Below are 23,852 nucleotides of genomic sequence, written 5' to 3'. Positions count from 1 at the left end.
CACTATTTTGATCCTTGGTTGTAGTTGTTGCGTTGTGCAGTTTCTCCTTTTATAGTCTGGCAATATGTAATTGTATCTATTGAATATAATTGAAAAGAGAACCCCATTGGACTATCTACATAAGGGACAGATGATAGGTATTTTTTATGGAATTCTTGTTATATGAACATTTATACTACATCCTAATTCGTATAATTTCTTTTTGGGTGTGTCAGTGTTAACTGCTACAGTCCTAATTTATCTTCCATTACTTGAGAAAATTGTCAAAACAAGTAATAGTTCCTAATTTTAGTGTTGAAAACATAGTATTATTTTTCTAAATATATGGTATTTGGATTTTATAAATCCTCCTGTATTGGCATGGAAATATTAGATAACTGGGTCCACTCCACAACTGTACTGGCACAGCGTCATTTAAAATTGTGCATGTTAAATTGTCATTACCACAGCATGGGAAAGAAATAGTGAAAACACATGTTCCCTCCATTGTAGCATCATTTTAGCAATTTTAACAAGCTGCAGATCTAGTGGAGATGCACTTTTGAGATATAAGAGGAGTCTAGACAGTTGGGGCTAAGGTTCTCCCTTTCTGCACAGTAAAGAGCATTTATTTAAGAAACCCTTCCCCTCAAACAAAAGTAATAATATCCTAATATCCTAATTTTTTTTTTAAGGAAATACAGAAAGGATTAAATAGACTATAGTTGTTTTTCTTACAAGTAAATAGCATACAGTTTAATAGTGGTATTTAGAGCCTTCCCTTTAAGAAATAATCAGCGCTGTCCTTTCCCCATCAGAAACGGCATCTGCAACTTACTTCAAGACTGTATATCGGCCTGGGTGGTAGTATGGCATCCAATGTTAGTGTTAGCATTGCCGCCACAAATTCTGTTTAAATATCCAGCTGATTCTCAGCTGATTGCCCCTACCGGTGTGCCAGCCGCGTGGGAGTCCCTGTTCCCTCCTCTTTTTGCATGCCATAATGGAAGGGTAAAAACGCAATCATGAACTTCACAGCACAGTTCGAAAATGATCAAAAGGGACACCTTGTTTTATTGCAAATATCCCAAAATATTGTATACTGAGTTTCAGTGCTCCTAAAAGTTAAAACCAAGGGGCATATTAGCAAAGGCGTTATCGCCGCTTTAGCTGCACTTTTTACAACTAAAGCAGCGATTTTTTTATTACCATGTCAGCAAGCTGTCGCTTACAGGCGTTAGCGAAAGCTTTCTCGTGATAGCGGACGTTTTTCCTTTCGCCTTGTATGCCAGCGATGATTATCGCTAATGACATGCAAGGTGGGCGTTCCCAGATAGAAGTGACTGAAAACAGTCGCTAACACTACTTCCCCCTATTACCAACGCAGGCGAAGCGATAAAAAAAGTCGTGCTAAGAGCGATTATCGCTAGTATTTAACACCTGCTGAAAACCTGACTTACCTGTATTACTCAATGGGAGGTGGATTTTCAGGCTAAGTCCACCATGGCGTTAATGCGTGAATATCGCTGGATTTCCAGCAATATTCAGGCATTTTCCCGCTATCGCTGGATATTTTATCACAGTAGAGATAAACATTGCCAATAGCACGTTTTCTCCGCTAAATTATCCAGCGATAGGCAGCGAAAAAAATAAACGCGCTAAGCACGTTTTGCGATAAATATTGCAACTTCTTGCTAATAGGCCCCCAAGTTTTATCTGCATCCAATGTAAAAGTAGTCTGGTTCCCTGTTTTCCTGCTACCTATGTATTAACCATGCCGGAATCCCCAAACCCTCCACTTTTCCAAACGCCATATTGAAAATGTAGAAAAGTGCTCATGGGCTTGACGGGGGAGTTACAAAAATGGTAAAATGGGACACCTTAGTATGTTACTAGTGTCCCACAGATTATATGCTGGATTTTGGAGCACCTAAAGATTGAAATAAAGTTTTCATCTATGCCCATAGTAAAAGTGAACAGGTTTCTCCGTTTCCAGCCACAAACGAATACAGCAATATCTCTTGCTCTTTTGTATATTGTTATCTAATTCTTAGCATCAGACTATGGAAACCCAAAATACAGTAAATAGTATGGTAATATATTTTTGTATCTAAAGTCACCAACAGTGTATTCTCAGTATATCCATGGCGGACATATTGGAATGGTTAAGTAAAAGTTTTAACGTTTTTCAATGGGGTGAAAAGGTGATTGCAGGCTGATAGCCTCCACCTATATGCTGCCTAATTTCCGTTTGTTTTTACACACGCCATATTTAAATGAGGAAACAATGCTGGTGAACTTAGGGATAATGTACAAGAAATGTGAAACTATTAACGAGGCTTATTGCTTCTCAAGGTAAGTCATATTTAAATTTACCAGATTATAAAAAAATATACAACACTTGTTTGGTGTTCCATGCTAAAGATACCTTTATTGTCATGTGTTTTGCACCTGTTCAGAAACAATATGTAACTGTCATATGCAAATCTAACATAATGTCAATATGAATATTGGTTACAGCACAAACATGAGAAGAGTACAGCAATGCAGGTACTCCCTGTTCTGTGCCCTTCAATGCTTTTTTGTGACTGCGTTCAGAATGAGATGTGCCACCATGTTGACGTGCAGGGGTACGGTAAGTTACACTTCAGTAACTGCCACAATATCACAATGTCCTGTTTGCTCTCAACTCTGCTTTTGATATTCGGTTTTCTACTTTCATAACATGCAATATTCAAAGCATAAGAGATGTTGGTTTGTATGTAGCAATGTGTATTGCTGCATGTAAGAGCACATGTATCCAGCTCCATGACATGCCACATGTTGCAATGCTGTCTGTAAGTACATTATCATCAAAATATAATTTCAGGACCCATATTATGTGTTAAATGTAAATATATGGTCCATCACAAAAGCATGTTGCCAACAGCTATGGTATACTGATCGTTTGTCAAGTCTTGGTAAAGTGAGATTGAACTGACTACAACTACCATGAGACCTTGTGACTGCAACTCTAACCAAGATGCTAGACTCCTTTTGCTCCTTCTGACTTGTCTGCCATTAAACTACTGATGTTAACATATTATGCAGGTAACCATTTCTCAAGTGTTGGTAAAGTGATTAACCCTGGTCGTAGTGGGTGTAGCGGTGCTACGCGGAGGTCCACGGAGTTGCGAACAAACTCGGTGGAACTCCGCTACGCCACCCTCCTCCACCCCCATTGACAAGTAATTCAACATTTATTACAAATACATTTAAAACCACTTACCTCTGTTCTGCGGCATCCCCTGGCTGCCATCCCCCTCTTCCTTGCCGTCTCGGTAATCCGCATGCGTGGGAATGGGCGCATGCTTAGTTTTCTCAAGGATTACCGGAACGGCGAGGAAGAGGAGGGCAGCCCGGGGATGCTGTAGTACAGAGGTAAGTGGTTTTAAATGTATTTTTAATTATTGTTGAATTACTTGTTAATAGGGGTGGTGGAGGTGGGTGCGGTCCAACTCCGCTCCGCTGCGTAGTGTGCAGAGATTTGCCTTCTCCGCGAAACACGGAGTAGGCAAATCCCTGCACACTCCGTGGGCGGAGCGGAGGTCTCCACCCGTTGTTAAAAGTGTTATTGAACTGACTACAACTACCATAAGGTCTTGCCACTCCAACTCTACACTCCGTTTGCCCCATCTCACTTGTCTGCCATGTTACTAGTGATGTTAACTTATTATGCAGCTTACCATTACTCAAGTGTTGGTAAACTGAAATTGAACTGACTACAACTACCATGAGGCCTTGTTATTGTAACTCCAACCAAGATTCTAGACTCCTTTTGCCCCTTCTCACGTATCTGCCATGTTACTACTGAGCTACACTCATCATGGACTGTGCAATGTACAGACAATGTTACACTCAGATATAAGTCTGAATAATTTGCTTGATGGAGTCCTGATCTCATCAATTGAAACTATTCCGGCATGAGTGACACCATAACGGTGTACCCCTAGTATATGTGAGCATTGAGGGAAACTCAGCTGATTAGCAGTGCCAGGTGACCCCTTGACTCTATACTTCTCACATGATGAGCAATGCTACATATGCAACCAATTTGGGTGTTTGCCTGAATTAGACATGACTAGGCCTTGGATTGAACAACTACACACATTATGACTACATTGTGTTTGTAGCAGAGTTTTGGAGACCCCACACCCAAATGCCACATATCTGTACAGCTAATGAGCTGATGAAAAATACTACATCTATTGATTGTCAGAAAACGTCTGGTAACCAACTTCAACCCCGCTCAAATAGATGACAATGCAAATCACTATCTATTTTGTTCCATTCTAGGTCCTCATTTACCTTGACACAAACAACTGAGAATTAGATGCCTCATTTCCACCATTAACAATGTTCTCTATTTCTCAACAGGTCGGTCCACCATTGCGCCTGAGGTTGGTGGCCCTCAATGATGACAACACTTGTGGTAATGTGGATGTGGATGACGGTCCTGGCCCATCTGGTCAGATGCCAACAGTGGGGCTCACTGTGTCCACTACAACACATCCGATCACCGCTGAAACATCACACCCAACCACTGCCCCAACCTGTACAACTAGCACAGTCAGTACTATCCTGTGCCCCCCAGTCCTGCATTCTTCAACGCTAACACCACCCCAGTCAATGAGGATCCAGGACCCAGTGGAAGGGTGAAGCCTGTGCCAAGGGCACTGGCCCATGGGTATAGATATTGTGGGAAGGTAACTGTGGTCCCGCAGAGTGAGCCCACTGAGGCCACAGACACCCAGGCTGCCTTTGCCCAAGTCCTGGGACCCTACCAGGATTTCCAAAGTGTCATGGGCCAGGTATTCACCAGAATCTGCGAAATGAAGGAGCTGCAGAGGGACACTTAATAGGAGCTTGCTGACATTCACACTGAGGTGAGTGGCATCAACACCAAGGTCACAGGCATCCTTACCGAGGTAGCTGGTATCCACACCCATCGGTGTAAGGCATCCACACCGGGGTGGTTGGGGTGCTGCGGGACGTTAACTCCACCCTCTGCAGGGCTTCTCCACCTGCATCTACCCCTTCCTGTGGTCCAAGTACATCAACAACATCAACATCTGCCTCAGCCACAGGAAGAGAGGACCTGCCAGAGGACGACACACCTGCACGTGCCCCAGTCTCAGCAGCTCCTAATCCCCCCTCTGATAGAGGGAGGGGATGTCCACTCACAAATCAAAGAGTTCAGGATGGCAAGACACCCACAAAAGCCAGTATGAAACCTCGCCTCTAATGCCCTCTTGTGTGTGCTACACATTCACTTTGTGGACTATTCCAGCTAGGGGTGGGCAGAATTTTCATAATCGCATTACACAAATCTCCGCGAAACGGTAGAACGGTACACGCAGAAATTCCGGGAACACACGGAATTGCTTGTTCGGGATGCTTTTTTACTGTTCTCAATCACTGTGTGCATGCTCAGGGGGAAATATCTCGCAAACATGCATTTGAGAACGGGAACAAGCAAAAAAATTTGCGAAGTAGTGGAATGCAGAATGTTGGGCAATTTTACGTTCTCCGCGGAACGCGAAATTACCCAAATTCCGCAAATTCCGCGAACGGAACGGAATTTACCGCCCAGGCCTAATTCCAGCCCACTTTTCCATATCTGATGTGAGAAGTATGTTGGACTTTGGACTCCTGACCAATTGGACTCTATTACAATGGTTTCATCCACCATGACTGAAGACTTCACTATGTCTTTGCACTGTTGAATTTTATGTTGATACCTTGGCCTTGTTCGCTTCATTAAAAACACACATCACCTAATCATTGTCTTCTGTTTTAATTCTCACATATAACAATGTGAATGCACTATCAGGTGAACTGTGCAATGTCAAAACTAGAGACTACTGAAAGTATGGGTTTGTTATATGTAAACAATGTTCAACTCAGGATCACTATCATGTCACAACAACACATACATACAAGTGTTTGGGCTGAGAACATATTTATTCCATTGTTCACATCATAGAATGACATGATGACAGAAACACAGCACATAGGACATGACTCAGTAATTCTGTGTCAGTGATCACTTGCAGACTTTCACAACATTAAATACATCTGACAATATCCCACATAATAGGCAACAATCAATTAGGTATTTATCGTCAGAGCATCAGCTGGAGCCATAGTGCCTACCTCACAAAAGGAATCCTATATAAAAAAAAAGAAATAAACAAACACATGTCAGTACAACATTTTCTGACCACAGGGTCATTTCAATCCAGCATTGCTTGCATCTAGTAGAATGTCACAAACAAATGTCAGTAATGTGCTACAAGCACTTTGGCCTACAATGTTGAGACACATCAACAGCCACATACAGTTCATGCACAATGAGGAATTAGCCAATGTGAAGGATTATAGCATGAATTGGGAACAATCCAACATTATGTTGGATGACATGATGGTACATGTATTGCATTAGGACCAACACACCACAAGGAACAAGTCCAATGGAAGCCCCGCAACTCCCATACTATTGCTGTGCAAGTTGTCTTGATACCGGCTTTGTACAACCAAACTCTGAGACAGACATTTCCAGGACCACTCTATGTAAACTGTGTACGTCTGAATAGCATCATATACCTGCTAATGTCACAACTCTGAAATGTCCAAATGAAGATGACATGGGAAAGGTACATCATACAGATCAATACGGAGAGATTAGCTAAGAAACATACATATGACACAAATCACATCGTCAACTTCTAGAGAACACAGTCCAAGGCAACATTTACAGCTGAACAAAGCTATACTTACAATATAAATATCTTTCCCCAGGTATAGCCAGACCCATATATTCCTAGTATGTAGCATTAGTTTCCTTCTCCCAACATCACTACAAGAGTTGCAAGAATAGTCAAAGTCATCACATTGTCATACTTGCTGAGAAGTGGTTCTGGATGAGATCCTGATGCAAGTCAGCTCCTTCCTCTTCAACACTATCATCATCTTCATTTGGCATTTCAGTGTCCCCACTCGGTGGCTCCTCATGGCCTCATCATCTGCAATTTAAGGGATGTTCCGTCGCAGGGCAATGGGGAGTATGCAGCAAGCCAAAGAGAATCCTAAACACCTTCCCGGAGTATAGAGGAGGGCTTCCTCAGTCTTGTCCAGACATCTCAATCTGGCCTTCAGGAGCCCAAAAGCCCGCTCCATTGGCAGCCGTGTTCTTCCATGGTCCTCTTTGAAGCAGACTTCCCCAGGCGTTGTAGGAATACTCAGCGGTGCTAACCATGGCTGGTTGGGATCCGCAAAGTCTCCTAGATGAAGGATAGACAGAAGGGCAACATTTAGTTACACACTTTCAGATCATACTACTTGTCCTTTCCCACACAATGTTAGGACACATCACTCTTACTTACAAGCCAGGCCCTCTCTGGTAGTAGTTGGGACATCAGCTGAGGTATGGTGCTGTTTGCAGTATGAAGGAATCATGGGCAGATCCTGGGAACTGGGCGCAGACGTTTGTGATGTACAAATCCGGTAGGCAGACAACTTGCACGTTGATAGAATGATAGTTCTTCCCATCCCATTAGGCTTGCTCTCTGTCATGTGGTGGTATAAGCTAATGTGGGTGCCATCAAAAGATCCAATTACATATGGGATGTGTCCTAATCCATAAAAATCCCCCTTCACAGGGGCTACATTCTCACATCTGGGGAACTGGATGTAGCTGCCCACATGTCTCAACATTGCTTTAAGCACCTCTGAGAGGGTTTGACTGAACATAGGTTGTGACATTTCACCAGAAATTGCAACAATGAAATTAAATGAGCCCGTGGCCAAAATTTTTCAAACTGACATGAGTTTAACTATGGTGGCAGTGATGTGAGGTATGAGGTCAGGCTCCAACTGATTACATAAATCCACAATTGTTTGTCTTTTCAGACAGAACTTCGTTTTGATATGACGTTCTTCCATGGTGTGTAGGTCTGGAAATGGGTGGTACACTGGTTGCTGACATCTCCTCGCTCACCCAGGGTACCTAAGTAAGGAGTAACACAAACATATATTTTGGCCACAGTGTGCAGAGTAGCATATGTGAAAAGTAAGGCAAAAGTAATGTGTCTGAACATCAATGCTTCATGAGGCAGTGCACATTTTACATCTTCACTGTCAAGTCTTGAACATCCACCTGCCATCGCCAAGGTGGCCTTCACCGGTCTGTAGCAGAACTGTGCACATCATTAAATCATAAAATGTTAATTTTCCACTATAGTGAGGGTAGCATAACTTGTCATGTGGAAATACCACCAACCATGGTGTACAATGCGCTGCACATATTTTGCCTCTGTACAGTTTTTGCAACTTCTAATACGGCAGATGCCTGACCTTGCTAATAGGACATGTTGAACATTGGCCGCTGGTTGTAGTCGACCTGTCGGTGGGCGGTCGCATTCACGGCAGTCACAAACATAGGGTTACTTTGCGGATAGTGATGGTTGTGCTCAATGCTGATGACCTCTTAAGTGGTGTACATGTACACAGCAATTGGAAAAATAGCTCACCTGCCTCTTGACACTGCTGCTATCAATATCCTCTCCATTTTAGCTGGGGAGTGCCACCTCTGGGAGCAGTCTTGGCATGTTCTACAGGGGAATGGTCCTGTCCCTTCACTTCAGAGGAGCTGGAGATCCTGGTAGATAAGTTCCTGCCCCTGTATTCTCAGCTCTGTTGCCTGCCAGAGGAGCAGGTAACTATCTCAAATACAGTTATTCACCCTGTTCACCTTCTTCCTTCCCTGGTCTGTACAACTAATGGCTTTGATAGCTATTATATGGATAACATGAGGCATGGTGACTGACGTGATCCCCTGACCTGATACTTCTTTCCATTGACCCACAGTGTCAATGTGTGTCTGTCACTAATGACTGCTCCCTTACTCATGCAGGTCTGTTTACACTTTTCTAATAGTGTTGCTTCCACTGTTCCCGGCCTATAGCGCTTCTGAGACATGAACAGTATAGATAGTGGGTTACTTTTGAATCGATGTAGAGATGTGATTCATCTGTGGGGCTACAATATTCCCCATCACACAACACATAAAATGGTATCTTGATTGTCATCCCTTTTGCATTGCCACATATGGCAAAAGGGGTGTCCTGTGATGGTAGTAAAACAACACAAACTTATTATGACTTACTAGGATATTCAAATTAGTAGTCCACATGTACACATATCCCCCAGAGAGGTACCTCTCAGTGTCACACATAACAGTCTTTCTCTTGTTACCTTAGTCTTAGGATGTTGTGTATACATCAATGCAGCGGATCTGGCAGGAAAGGTGTCTGGACAGTCATGCACAGATATTTTACCCTTCAGATGGTCCAAATGGTATGCTGTCTGTCACACTACCTCATATCACATTCCATGTACGATGGCCGAGGCCTACCTGATGTTAGTGGGTTGGCTCAGTCTGTGTAGGTCATCACCGGGGTTGAGGTCAGTCATCAGATTACTACAAAAGTATGTATCCATGCTTCAGTTATGCATAGCATGTGACATGAACACATGTAATATGTTGACTCTTGATGAAGACTTGTGCTAGATGTTAACATAATGTGTATCAAGCTGACAGTCATCCTTAAACTTCCATTTACAATCTGTATCTACATCTATCAAATCCATACAAATAAACACCCATCAGAAAAAGGCCATTTGGAAAGCTGTCGCTGGGTTGGTGCAGACCCTGGGGGTCCACAACCAGCGTAACACCCACTGCAGCAAGAGGTGGGAGGACCTGTGGCGCTAGATCATGGACCTGTGGCGCTGAACTTTCCCAGCTGGGGAAGTCCTCTCAACGTGGAAGGGGTGAGTGCTGTACCCTGATGCCACCCCGATGGCCTGACACTGGTGGTCGCCTGCCGGACCTTGATGGACAGTTAAGAGCCTAACATCAGCCACAAAGGGGTGAGTCCTGGCCAGAGTCATACATTTTTATTTGCCAACTTTGTGTATTACAGGCAGGCATGTCCAAACCAAGATTAGTTGTGGCCCATGTGGTACACTTAGGAAGAATCATTTTTAGTGTAAGTGTGGTAGTAGGTTCATGCTGCTTTGCTGTGCCTATTGTCTTTCTGACCCGGAAGAAAGCAGAGTCCTGGCCATATCCAATTCTCTCCTTTTGAGCAGACACCTGGCTGAGTGAAGTGAGTAAATCATCTCATGTACTCAGTAAATCTGGGTGACAATTGTACCTCACAGGCAACAGGTTTGCTTGTGTGAGGAGTGCTGTACCCTCACTACTGTCTCTCATTTGATGGTAGCCCTATTTTATGTGACATGACATAGAGTTCACAGAACATGCAGTGAACGCACAACAATTGCCTGGTTATACAGTGAAACAAGAGTCCAAACATCACTGATGCCAACAGTATTAGTGCCTTCATGTTGGCAAGTGTGTATTTTCCAATTGATTGTTCATATTTATTATTGTTTCAAAACCCTTATTCACTGCCTGGTGACATGCATGAGAGAGTGAGATGTAGAACTTTAGGGATCATATGTGAGTGTCTACACTAATCCTTACAAGGCAATCTGAGTATGCAATACCAAAATGTAGGTGTGATATGCCAGCACATAGTGACTCTACTGATCCAACATCTTCATCTTTTAGATGTTCAGGGGCACCCGCAAACTTCAAAGGTGTATTGGCTTGTGGAAATGCAATTAAGACTGGCATCATCACCTGTACCAAGCAGGATTGGTGTGAAAATTCAGAGTATCTATCTCCCAAATGTTAGGACCGCAATATTTTCTGAAAACTTTACCAGCTAAATGTGATACATAGCTAAACTACATGTGTCCAAATTTTAATTGACTTTTCAGGTAGTGATCATATGATGACATTTGGAATGCAGAGTGTCATCAGTGTGCAATGAGCATTTGCATGTGACATAATGTCTGCCACAACAGTAATCGATGGTACATTGGTGTTGAATTTGACCTTCATGACATCATGATGTTTTATGAGGAATAGTTAGATTTGTTTGACTCTGTGCTTTGTGTGAGCATTGTGTAAATTGCTCACTTGTATCCATCCTATTTGGTTACATCTTTTGCCATGGTATACAAGTGCCAAAGTATGCAAGGTGATTAACTATCTTAGCATGGACATAAGGATGGAGTGTAGGCAAGTCCATCAATGCATTTGGGCCTGTATGGGGTCATGACATGATTGGAACCAACTGTTTCTAGGTTATGTAACATGCATGTATGTGCTTGTTGTAGGAGAGTAGGGTCTGCTATCCTATGGTCACCCCTAATTTTTGCTTTTTGCTTCACTGGTTTATGACTTAATGTGGCTGTGGGCCTGCTAATCAGACCCACAGCCTGCTGTTCTCTCTCTAAATTGTTACCCATGTACTTTAGGTGCATAACGAAATTGGAACTGGTTCACCTTATTGGCCCCTGTAACAGTGTACCCAGGTACCCAGGGCATAGGTGCTTCCAAGGCCTACCAGGGGCTGCAGCATGTATTGTGCCACCCCTGGCCTGGCCTCCATATTTGACACAACTGGCTGATCACTCAGCTGGGGTCAGTCGGTGTAACCACCCCTTACTTAGGTGTAGTATGCCTACACCTAACCTAAAATGGACACATATGTTCCTATCAGTCACTCCTATGGAAGGCCTCATCAATCCTGGAGGCAGAGTGCTTGGAAATATGTGAGATGGTGCTCTGGCATGAGCTGAGCCTGTCTGCAGCTTTCGGAACCATGTCCTTTAGCTGTTTCATGATACTGCCATACCATATACTCTTAAGTGCATTATAATCCTCGCGGTTAAATGCTATCTTGGGTTTGGCTTTATCAAAAACATGTCGAGTAAGGTGTCATACGAATTGGAATACTACCCCCTCGCCAGTTCTGGCATTCCACCCTTCTAGAGGGACACGACATGTACCTAACCTGAACCCCGGTTAAAGTTAAACAGAGCCTCAGCATCACAAAATGGATGCTGCCACCACAGACACAAGTCTGACCTCCTGCTGCTGGGAGTCCTTCCAGCGAGGGCAGCTTGGACAAAGGGTTACCTGCCTTGGGAGGTGCTAGCACCACCCCAGACAGGATTTTGTGTATTGGGTAGGACAGGGCTGAATAGAATCAGACAGGCCTGGGGCACACAAGGTGTCCCTGTGCATAGGCCAGTTCAAACCGGTGCTGGGGCCTTCCAGCCCCAGTCCTGGCGCGAAACTGGACAAAGGAAAGGGGGTGTAACCCCTCCCCTTTCTGGTCCCACCCAGAGGAGGGACCTAGTAGGTTATTCGGCCCCCCAGATTCGAATAAGAGTGGGAGCTGTGTCCTGAGACTTCAGATCATCCTGAATCAACTTGAAACTAAGAAGACGACTGGACTTCGACATTCTGCTGCACATAAGACTGAAGAGCATCTCCCTTGTGGCCTAGGAGTGGCCACCCTGTGAACACAGGCACCATCCAGCAACTCGACGTCTGTTTTGCCGCCACCTCCCACCAGAGCCCGAGCCCAGAGCCTTACAAGACCCAGACTCCCAGACTTCTCACAGCCCGATCCACAGTCCCTGCAAAGAAGGGACCCGTGGAGGCACCGAGAGACGTGGGATCGGACCTCTTGGAATACCCCCGAGAAGTTGACTGCGCAGAATCAGAGGCACCCTCGATGCTGTGCTTTGGCGTTTGGGAAGCCCCAACCTCGAGCAGCCCTTGCACCGAAGATCAGCCCCCCAGCATCTCCATGATCGGTGTGGGGCCCTTTTGCACCGTGCCACTCGACGCGCCATCCCGGCCACTTGCCACGTGGCTAGCGGCCATCTTGGCGACGACAACAACAAACTACACTGCTGGTCTGGTTGCTCCAGACTGGCCCTTGCTCCCCTGAAAAGGAGCAGCCGCTCTGACCTTGCTGGTCCGAGTGAGAAGCTTGAATCACTTCCTGCCTGGCTTGCTTTAGCCAAGGCCTGTTTTCTCCAATCAAGTTGCCGACACCGCCATCAGCGAGAGCCTTTATGGGACAGCTCGTGACCAACGCCTGGACGTCCTTGACCTCTTTGTGTCCACGTGGCTGCAGAGACAATCTTCACGACATCACCTGTTCGCACCCGACATCGCCTGGTTCCTTCCTGGTTCCACGGTAGTCACTGGCTAGTGACTTTGAACATTGTCCCCTCTGCTTTCAGGTCTTCACCTCTTCAGATCCACCCTTGGATCCACCGGAACTCTTCACATTCAGCCGCCTGCAGCATCTTCAGCTCCAAGCACCATCGACCTGCGTGACGAAACCCAACACTACTTCGACCCTGTGCACCCGCTTCCTGTGGGTGAGGTAACTCAGCAACGCCGGTGTTCCCACACTGGTACACACCTCTAGTGTCTGTGTCTAAAGTTTCATCCTTCTAGGTCACTCGGAAGGTTCATTAATAACTAACTTTGTAACTTTTACGCACCATTGACATTGCATTGGTATTGCGTGCACTTTCCGCACTGCACCCGAGTCCCGCGGGCCTTTCCCGACTTCTTCACTGCTAGTCCCGAACAGCTCCAGTGATTCCCCAGGCCCTAGGCCTCTTCACTTTCCCCATAGTGGTTCTTATACCACTATTTTAGTATATGGTTTAGGTGGCCCCTAGGGCTCATCCATAATTGTGCAACTTTTGTATATTTAAACTGTATTTTGTTTTAACGCATTTGCTTCTGTGCTCATAAAGAGTATCAGGGATATTTGTAGAAATAAATCTATATATATTTTCAATATATATCTGTGTGGTGTCCTTTCATTTGGTATTCAAGGGATTGCGTATGGTAAAACAGCTTGCTTCACATGCCTTTACAGAGTTTAGCCTAAGACTGCTTAGTCCATACTACCCCTAGGATAGCTTGTCTATAAGGTTGACTTTACAACCTGCACCATAAGGGTTGCTTGGCATGGTACAAGGTGATCACTAGAACTAGTGAGCATCATATACCAGGCCAACTTCTCACATTGGTGAGCAGCGGATTGGGATTTGAGCTTGCTGTTGTTTTACCATTACAATCTTTGAGAGTATCATTTGAAAGATCATACAGGTACCTGATAGGTACACTAAAACAAGACTAGTATACTTAAGTTCTACTGAACTTAGTTGTTGTAGAGGATAGGGAGTAGCACACCCTGACTACAACTACTAGAAAGGTTTGGTAGGAAAACACAAGTGTAGGTAGATTGCAACACATCCACCACACTAGAGCAATGTCTGGAGCAGAGGGATCCACTGGACCTATCTCTGTTGAGAGTGACCCTCCAAGGGCACCATCCAAATTTGCTATCTTTCCTTTTAAGGAACCGAGGCAGCTGTGTTCCATGAGAGGAATCAAAACAGGTCCTACTCCTACAGCAGGACACCTCAGAGAGCTTTTAGACCAGTCTGAAGCTCTAAAGAACTCCAAACCAGGCCCCTCAGGGACTGGTGATGGAGGTTCTCCTTCTGAAGAAGAAAACACTGATGCCCCTGCCCCTGTTATCCACATAGATGAGGAAGACCAGATCACTGGAGATACTCAGCCAGAGGATGAGGAAGATGAGGAGGAGGAGGAGGAAAGTGGGACTGATGATGAGAGAAATAGCCAGGTGTTAGTCAGCAGGCTTAACCAGGCTAACCTAAGCTTATTTGGGACTGAAGGTGGGTCCAACCCATTCAGACCCCCAAATGGACTTAACCAGGAGCATAGGAGGAGGAGGAATCACTCAGGTGAATCCAATACTTCCCATGTTTCTAGAGGTTCTCATGGCAACTCCAGAAGGGAGTTGACTAGCCCTCAGAGAAGGGAACATGAGGCCAAAATGAGAGAGGCTGAACTTAGGACCCAGAAGCAAGAATTAGAAGTTGCCCTGGCCAAAGAGAAACTTGCTAGAGCAAGGCAGCCTAGAGAGAGTGGATTAGGATCCACTGGTGGCAGCACTATCCCTAAGGATAAAGACAGGTCCTATGACAATAGAAACCTGAGTAAGATTGTGCCCCCCTACAAAGTCGGGGATGATATCCACAAATGGATGACTGCACTTGAGAGAGCTTGCAAAGTACAGCAGGTCCCTCAGGATCAGTGGGCAGCAATCTTGTGGCTCTCCTTTGAAGGTAGAGGCCGAGACAGACTCCTCACAGTTAGTGATGGGGATTCTAGAAACTACCTGGTCCTGAAGAGTGCTCTGATTGATGGGTTAGGCTTAACCACTGAACAGTACAGGTTAATGTTCAGAGATACCCAGAAGACACAGACTCAGGACTGGTCTGAATTTGTTGAATGTGCCACTAAGGCTCTGGAGGGCTGGTTGCTGGGAAGTAAGGTTACAGACTATGAAGGATTGTACAATTTGCTTATGAGAGAACAGATTTTAAAAACTGTCAGAACCAGCAGTTGCATCAACATTTGGTTGACTCAGATCTAACCTCTCCCCAAGAATTGGGAAAGAGGGCAGACAAATGGGTTAGAACCAGAGTTAAGCAAAAGAACCAGAACCAGAACCAGGGTGGTGACCAAAAGAAAACAGACCAGAAGGGTGGGGAGCAGAAAACTAAAGACCAGAAGTCTTCAACAGGGCCCCAAACTAATACTGAGGGTGGGTCCCAAACGTCCAAGAAGAAGAAGAAAGAAGGTCAAAGAAAACCCTGGTGTAGCTTTTGCAAAAACACCACTCACTGGACAAGTGATTGTAAAAAGGGTGGAGCCCCCAACACTGCAGCCCCTAAGGCACCTGCACCCACTAGTACAGTTGGCAGTGTTGGTCCAAGACTAAGGGGGTAGTGGGTATCACCTTGGGAACTGAGGGAGATTCTGACCTAGTCAGAATCCCCACACAGGCTGTTCTGATTTGTGATGGGGAGATTGATTTTTCCCCACTGTCAGTCCCAATAATTTGGGCAAGTACAGACAGACACCTTTGATTAATGAGAAAGTGGCTCAAGCATACAGGGACACATGTGCCAGTGTCACAATGGTGACGCCTAGCTTTGTGGACCCTGGACAGTACATACCAGGTGATAATTACCTGGTGACCAATGCCAGCAATGTCACTACTACACATAGTGTGGCAATTGGTAACTTTTCCTGGGGAGGGGAAACTGGCCTAAAAAGAGTTGTGGTTAGTGCTGATCTCCCAGTAGAATGTTTGTTGGGCAATGACATGGAGAGCTCTCTATGGTCAGACGTTGAGTACAGGACTCAGGCAGAGATGTTAGGGATATCATCACATGTCCTTGCTGTGACTAGGTCACTGGCCAAAAAGTGCCTCTCTGAACCTCAGGTCTTGGATCCTGGAACAATGGACCAAGTACCTCCCAAGACAAGGAACAGGAGGGTAAAGGCTGTGCCTTCCCAAATGCCTACAAGTGAGGATCAGTCTTCACAGGAAGATGATTCTGAGACCCCTGAAGGAACTGTCCCTGTAGAGCTTGAACCTGATCAGGTTGAGTTTCTGGGGACAGGGGGACCTTCTAGGGCAGACTTGGGGCAGGCTCAGCTATCCTGTCCCTCTCTTGAACCCCTCAGACAGCAGGCTGCTGCTGAGGCTGCTCAAGGTACCCATAAAGTTTATTGGGATGATGGGCTCCTTTATTCAGAGGGTAGAGACCCCAAGCCTGGTACAACCAGGAGGTTGGTCATACCTCTGCAATTTAGGGGCTTCCTTCTTACCTTGGCACACGATATTCCCTTAGCAGGACACCTAGGCCAGAACAAAACATGGGACAGACTTGTCTGTCACTTTCACTGACCTCACATGTCAGAAGATACAAAGGAGTTTTGCCGCTCCTGTGTAACCTGCCAAGCAAGTGGCAAAGCAGGTGGTACCACAAAGGCCCCCCTGATACCACTACCTGTGATGGGGGTGCCCTTTGAAAGGGTAGGGATTGACATTGTTGGACAAATGGATCCCCCTACAGCATCTGGGCACAGATTCATACTGGTGGTGGTGGACCATGCCACCAGGTACCCAGAGGCAATTCCACGTAGGACCACAACAGCTCCTGTTGTGGCCAGGGCCTTACTTGGAGTTTTCTCCAGAGTGGGGTTTCCTAAGGAGGTAGTATCTGATAGAGGTGCAAACTTCATGTCAGGATACTTGACAGCTATGTGGAAGGAATGTGGCGTCAACTACAAGTTCACCACTCCCTATCATCCACAATGCAATGGGCTTGTTGAAAGATTTAACAAGACCCTAAAGGGCATAATCAAAGGATTACCTGAAAAGCTCAGGCGAAGATGGGATATCCTTCTGCCCTGCCTTCTGTTTGCTTACAGAGAGGTCCCACAAAAGGGTGTTGGCTTCAGCCCCTTTGAATTGTTGTTTGGGTACCCTGTAAGAGGACCCCTATGTCTGGTGAGGGAAGGATGGGAGTTACCTCTCAAAAAGCCCAAGCAAGACATAGTGGACTATGTACTTGGTCTCCGCTCCAGGATGGCTGAGTATATGGAGAAGGCATCCAAAAACCTTGAGGCTAGCCAGGAATTACAGAAAGCCAGGCATGACCAAAAGGCTGTCCTGACTGAGTACCAGCCTGGACAGAAGGTATGGGTGTTGGAGCCAGTGGCCCCAGCAGCACTCCAAGACAAATGGTCTGGACCCCATACAATCCTTGAGAAAAAGGGAGAGGTTACCTACTTGGTGGACCTTGGAACTCCCAGGAGCCCCCACAGGGTGCTCCATGTTAACAGGCTGAAAGCATATGTTGACAGGAGAGACATGGCCTTGCTCATGGCTACAGATGAGGGGCAGGAGGAAGAGAGTGACCCTCTCCCAGACCTGCTGACTTAGAATCCTGAGGATGGCTCAGTTGATGGTGTGGCCTTAGATGGCAGCCTCACTGAACATCAGCAACATGACTGTAAACAGGTTTTGCAGTCATACCGACATATGTTCTCCCTGACACCCAGTCAGACTAACTGGTGTACCCATGTGGTGGACACTGGTGATAGTCTTCCTGTAAAGAACAAAATTTAAAGGCAGCCTGACCATGTCAGAGACTGTATCAAGGCTGAGGTGCAAAAGATGCTGGACTTAGGTGTCATTGAGCCTTCACAGAGCCCCTGGGCTAGCCCAGTGGTTCTGGTCCCCAAACCTCACACCAAAGATGGAAAGATAGAGATGAGGTTCTGTGTGGATTACAGAGGACTCAATGCTGTCACCAGGACAGATGCACACCCAATTCCAAGGGCAGATGAGCTCATAGACAAATTGGCTTCTGCCAAGTATTTGAGCACATTTGACTTGACAGCTGGCTACTGACAAATCAGGTTAGCTGAGGAGTCTAAAGCCAAAACAGCATTTTCTCCCCCCAGTGGGCATTATCAGTTTGTGGTGATGCCCTTTGGTTTGAAAAATGCACCTGCCACCTTCCAAAGGTTGGTGAATCAAGTCCTTACTGGGTTGGATGACTTTTGTGCAGCATATCTGGACGATATTGCTGTCTTTAGCTTCACCTGGGAGGATCACCTGGTCCACCTGAAGGAAGTGCTAGAGGCTCTGCAAAAGGCAGGCCTCACTATCAAGGCAACCAAGTGCCAGATAGGGCAGAGTAAGGTTGTGTACTTGGGCCACCTTGTGGGTGGAGGCCAAGTTCAACCACTGGAGAGTAAGATTCAGACCATAAAGGACTGGACTCCTCCAACTACCCAGACTCAGGTCAGAGCTTTCTTGGGCCTGACTGGGTACTACAGGAAGTTTGTTAAGAACTATGGGTCCATTGTGACTCCTCTTAATGATCTGACATCCAAGAAGCTGCCCAAAAAGGTTCAGTGGACAGAATACTGTCAAAAGGCATTTGATGACCTGAAGAAGGCCATGTGCTCTGCACCTATCCTGAAGAGTCCTGACTACTCAAGAGAGTTTATTGTCCAAACAGATGCTTCTGAGTTGGGAGTTGGGCTGTGCTTTCCCAACTTAATGTAGATGGTCAAGACCAGCCCATTGCTTTCATTAGCAGAAGGCTGACCCCCACAGAGAAACGTTGGTCAGCCATTAAGAGGGAGGCCTTTGCTGTGGTGTGGGCCCTGAAGAAGTCGAGACCATACTTGTTTGGCACTCACTTCAAGATTCAGACCGACCATAAGCCCCTCTTATGGCTTAATCAGATGAAGGGTGAAAACCCCAAACTGCTCAGGTGGTCCATTTCCCTACAGGGGATGGACTTTACAGTGGAGCACCGCCCAGGGAATGACCATGGTAATGCAGATGGTCTCTCCAGGTACTTCCACTTAGAACATGAAGACACAACTGGTCAAGGTTAGTCTAATGTCCCTGCGTTTGGGGGGGGGGGGGGGTTGTGTCGGAGAGTAGGGTCTGCTATCCTATGGTCACCCCAAATTTTTGCTTTTTACTTCACTGGTTTATGACTTAATGTGGCTGTGGGCCTGCTAATCAGACCCACAGCCTGCTGTTCTCTCTCTAAATTGTTACCTATTTACTTTAGGTGCATAACGAAATTGGAACTGGTTCACCTTATTGGCCCCTGTAACAGTGTACCCAGGTACCCAGGGCATAGGTGCTTCCAAGGCCTACCAGGGGCTGCAGCATGTATTGTGCCACCCCTGGCCTGGCCTCCATATTTGACACAACTGGCTGATCACTCAGCTGGTGTAAGTCGGTGTAACCACCCCTTACTTAGGTGTAGTATGCCTACACCTAACCTAAAATGGACACATATGTTCCTATCAGTCACTCCTATGGAAGCCTCATCAATCCTGGAGGCAGAGTGCTTGGAAATATGTGAGATGGTGCTCTGGCATAAGCTGAGCCTGTCTGCAGCTTTCGGAACCATGTCCTTTAGCTGTTTTATGATACTGCCATACCATATACTCTTAAGTGCATTATAATCCTCGCGGTAAAATGCTATCTTGGGTTTGGCTTTATCAAAACATGTCGAGTAAGGTGTCATACGAATTGGAATACTACCCCCTCGCCAGTTCTGGTGACAGGGGTAGCATTCCACCCTTCTAGAGGGACACGATATGTACCTAACCTGAACCCCGGTTAAAGTTAAACAGAGCCTCAGCATCACAAAATGGATGCTGCCATCACAGACACAAGTCTGACCTCCTGCTGCTGGGAGTCCTTCCAGCGAGGGCAGCTTGGACAAAGGGTTACCTGCCTTGGGAGGTGCTAGCACCACCCCAGACAGGATTTTGTGTATTGGGTAGGACAGGGCTGAATAGAATCAGACAGGCCTGGGGCACACAAGGTGTCCCTGTGCATAGGCCAGTTCAAACCGGTGCTGGGGCCTTCCAGCCCCAGTCCTGGCGCGAAACTGGACAAAGGAAAGGGGGTGTAACCACTCCCCTTTCTGGTCCCACCCAGAGGAGGGACCTAGTAGGTTATTCGGCCCCCCAGATTCGAATAAGAGTGGGAGCTGTGTCCTGAGACTTCAGATCATCCTGAATCAACTTGAAACTAAGAAGACGACTGGACTTCGACATTCTGCTGCACAGAAGACTGAAGGTTGGACCTGACCTGGCTGGAGCTGTTCGTTTTTCCAAGGGCTGCCTGACCCCACGACTTGCGGAACCCGCTTCGCGGGTCCCGCTGCGGATTGCATCTCACCGTTTGTTCCTTGTTCTTGGTTTCCTGCCTGGCTGCACCGAGGGGGCGTGTGAGGCTTCAGGGCTGCGAGCGTGAGGCTGAGTCACCTGGCCCCGCTCTCCCTGAACGCCCCGCCCTCACCTCCTCTAATTAAAAAGGCACCTGGACTCACTCAATTTGGCTGTTGGACCTGACCTGGCTGGAGCTGTTCGTTTTTCCAAGGGCTGCCTGACCCCACAACTTGCGGAACCCGCTTCGCGGGTCCCGCTGCGGATTACATCTAACCGTTTGTTCCTTGTTCTTGGTTTCCTGCCTGGCTGCACCGAGGGGGCGTGTGAGGCTTCAGGGCTGCGAGCGTGAGGCTGAGTCACCTGGCCCCGCTCTCCCTGAACGCCCCGCCCTCACCTCCTCTAATTAAAAAGGCACCTGGACTCACTCAATTTGGCTGTTGGACCTGACCTGGCTGGAGCTGTTCGTTTTTCCAAGGGCTGCCTGACCCCACGACTTGCGGAACCCGCTTCGCGGGTCCCGCTGCGGATTGCATCTCACCGTTTGTTCCTTGTTCTTGGTTTCCTGCCTGGCTGCACCGAGGGGGCGTGTGAGGCTTCAGGGCTGCGAGCGTGAGGCTGAGTCACCTGGCCCCGCTCTCCCTGAACGCCCCGCCCTCACCTCCTCTAATTAAAAAGGCACCTGGACTCACTCAATTTGGCTGTTGGACCTGACCTGGCTGGAGCTGTTCGTTTTTCCAAGGGCTGCCTGACCCCACGACTTGCGGAACCCGCTTCGCGGGTCCCGCTGCGGATTGCATCTCACCGTTTGTTCCTTGTTCTTGGTTTTCTGCCTGGCTGCACCGAGGGGGCGTGTGAGGCTTCAGGGCTGCGAGTGTGAGGCTGAGTCACCCGGCCCCGCTCTCCCTGAACGCCCCGCCCTCACCTCCCCGTACCACGCCCCATTGCTAATGGTCTACAAAAACCAGTGAGAGACGCTGCGCGGGAGCGCGTGGGAGCGCCCGGGGATAAGCCCGGGACAAGGGCGGGACCGTTTGAGGCCGTTCGAGGCCTAAGAGGACTGGCCTGGCCCACCCCCCTTGGTCTGTACCATTGACTTTGGGCTCGGCCTTGGATATTAGTGAGTACGATACAGGAATTATATCTGCCATATATCATGTGTACTAGGGGGAGCCGTAGTAAGACTGCACTGGGCCTGACAAAGTTAAATGGCACCTTGGATGACTTTCTTGTAAAGACAAATTTGGCAATAGACGCCGAAATTACAAAAATGCAGAGTAGGGTTTCTATTGAGCTTGACGCTGCGCGCAGGCTCTCACAAACATTTGTGAACTCTAAAAAATCATCCTTGGGAAACATTGCGTGCGCTGCATCCCCTCAACAGGCTGCACACCCCCTCCCTCTGCTAGCACATGCCGACATTCATCACTCTCATCTTTCTTCCTCTTCACCCCCATTAGATTCCTCTTTTATTTTTACACCCATGTCCCCTAAAACCACGGAGAATTATTTCCCTACTGTACAGGAAAAGCCTATCACTCTGCCGGATACCCCTATCCCTTCCTTCTCGGTAGTAAAAAGCAAAAATCTACATCGTCAAACCATGAAAAGGAAGAATATGGCTAAACTTGCCTACAACCGCAAGAAAGCAAAAATTGCTAGGCATCAGTTTTTCAATTCGAGAAGAACTCTGCCAAAAATAGGGGAGCTTAAACAAATATCACATGCAGTCATTCAGCAAACAGGGGGTGAGAGTGATCGTATCTATCCTAACATCACTACTGTTCCTGCCTTAGAGAATTCTGCTCCTCCTGGCGACAACTCAACAAGGGGAGGCCAAAATGACTTAGGGAGGGATATGGGCAAGGCGGGTGATGATGATGAACACTTTCTCAAAACAGTCTGGGTTACTCTGAAACAACTATTGTCACCTTTCGAACTAAGACTGTCACGTATTGAGACTCACCTGCTTGAAATGGACAAAACTTTAGTATCCCTGGCCACGCTCAGCCTAAAACAACTGGAAGCTACATATCCCCAGATTACTGAGGGTTCCTCACAGGCGAGTAATGATGGTACCCAACCTGTTCCAGCCTCAAATGCTGGCATCCAATCGGTATCAGTCCCTAACGAGGTATCCCCTGCTCCTACAATTCTCCCCTCTCCTTTGCCCTCTTTATTACTCAAACCGATTCCAATTCCTAAACCCCGGAAAATTGCAAACGTTCCTGTTTCCCTTCCATTAAGTTCATCAAAATCAGATACAAAACCCCCCATAAAACAAGCGCAGCCCAAAAACTCTTTTAGAAATGATCAGAATGTGACCAAGCCTATTTCCCCCCTTTTACAGCGAACATTTAACCAACACCAAAATCAACAGAATTTTCGCGGGGGCTATATTGACCTCCCTCCCGATGCCGGGCCCTATGTTGCCATTTTGGCTGGGGTACCTATACTTGCCCCTGACACCGTGGAAACCCAGTGGTCCTTAAAGAACAAAGTGATCCACTGGTTAAATACCAACAGGCAGCATCCGCACACCACCACGAGCAGGGTCTTAATGGTCAGGCGAGTTCCATGGGTGGGTCGCACTAATAAAACCATATTAGGTGACTGTATTGTGGTGTCATTTGCAGACCCCCATACAGCCCAACTTATCACCACATGGGATACACAGGCGATGCACCAATCGATTGTTACTAAACCCCTTACCTTTTTTTACCCTCCAAAACAGATAGTTGAGCCCTCTGGGGTCTGGTCCACAGCCCATAACTACAGATGGAAGGGGCACGGGCGGGAATGGCAACCCAATAAGAATTGGTGGGAAGGTGCACCCACTATGAATAGGTTTGAATGCCTAGATCAGGTGGATTGACTGGGAACTCTTGATCTTTTACCTTGCTTGAGCGCTCTAAATCTTCCAACCAAGGCCAGTAACATTGACAATTTACCATCTGTTAACAAAATTAAAAATTCCCTGGGTCCAGAGGAACCCTGCCCAGCTCAGGGTACCCCTGCTGTGCGTGTCACACAAAATCTAGAGGTGGTACATTCCCTAGGCTCGATAGACGTAACGGGAAATGCTGGCCAACCACCCCAGAAAAACATCGACTTAAAACATTCACTCCTATCATGGAATGTAGCAGGCTTGGGTAACAAGATCACCCATAAACCCTGGCTGGAGATTATACAGAAGCATGGCGTTCTTTGCCTGCAAGAAACTTGGCTTGTTGAGGAAAGTCATATTATGGGGTATCGAACATTTCATTCACCCGCGGTT

This window comes from Lissotriton helveticus, chromosome 4_1 (assembly GCF_964261635.1).
Source record: "Lissotriton helveticus chromosome 4_1, aLisHel1.1, whole genome shotgun sequence".
NCBI classification, from domain to species: domain Eukaryota; kingdom Metazoa; phylum Chordata; class Amphibia; order Caudata; family Salamandridae; genus Lissotriton; species Lissotriton helveticus.
Note: the sequence above shows the minus strand (reverse complement) of the source record.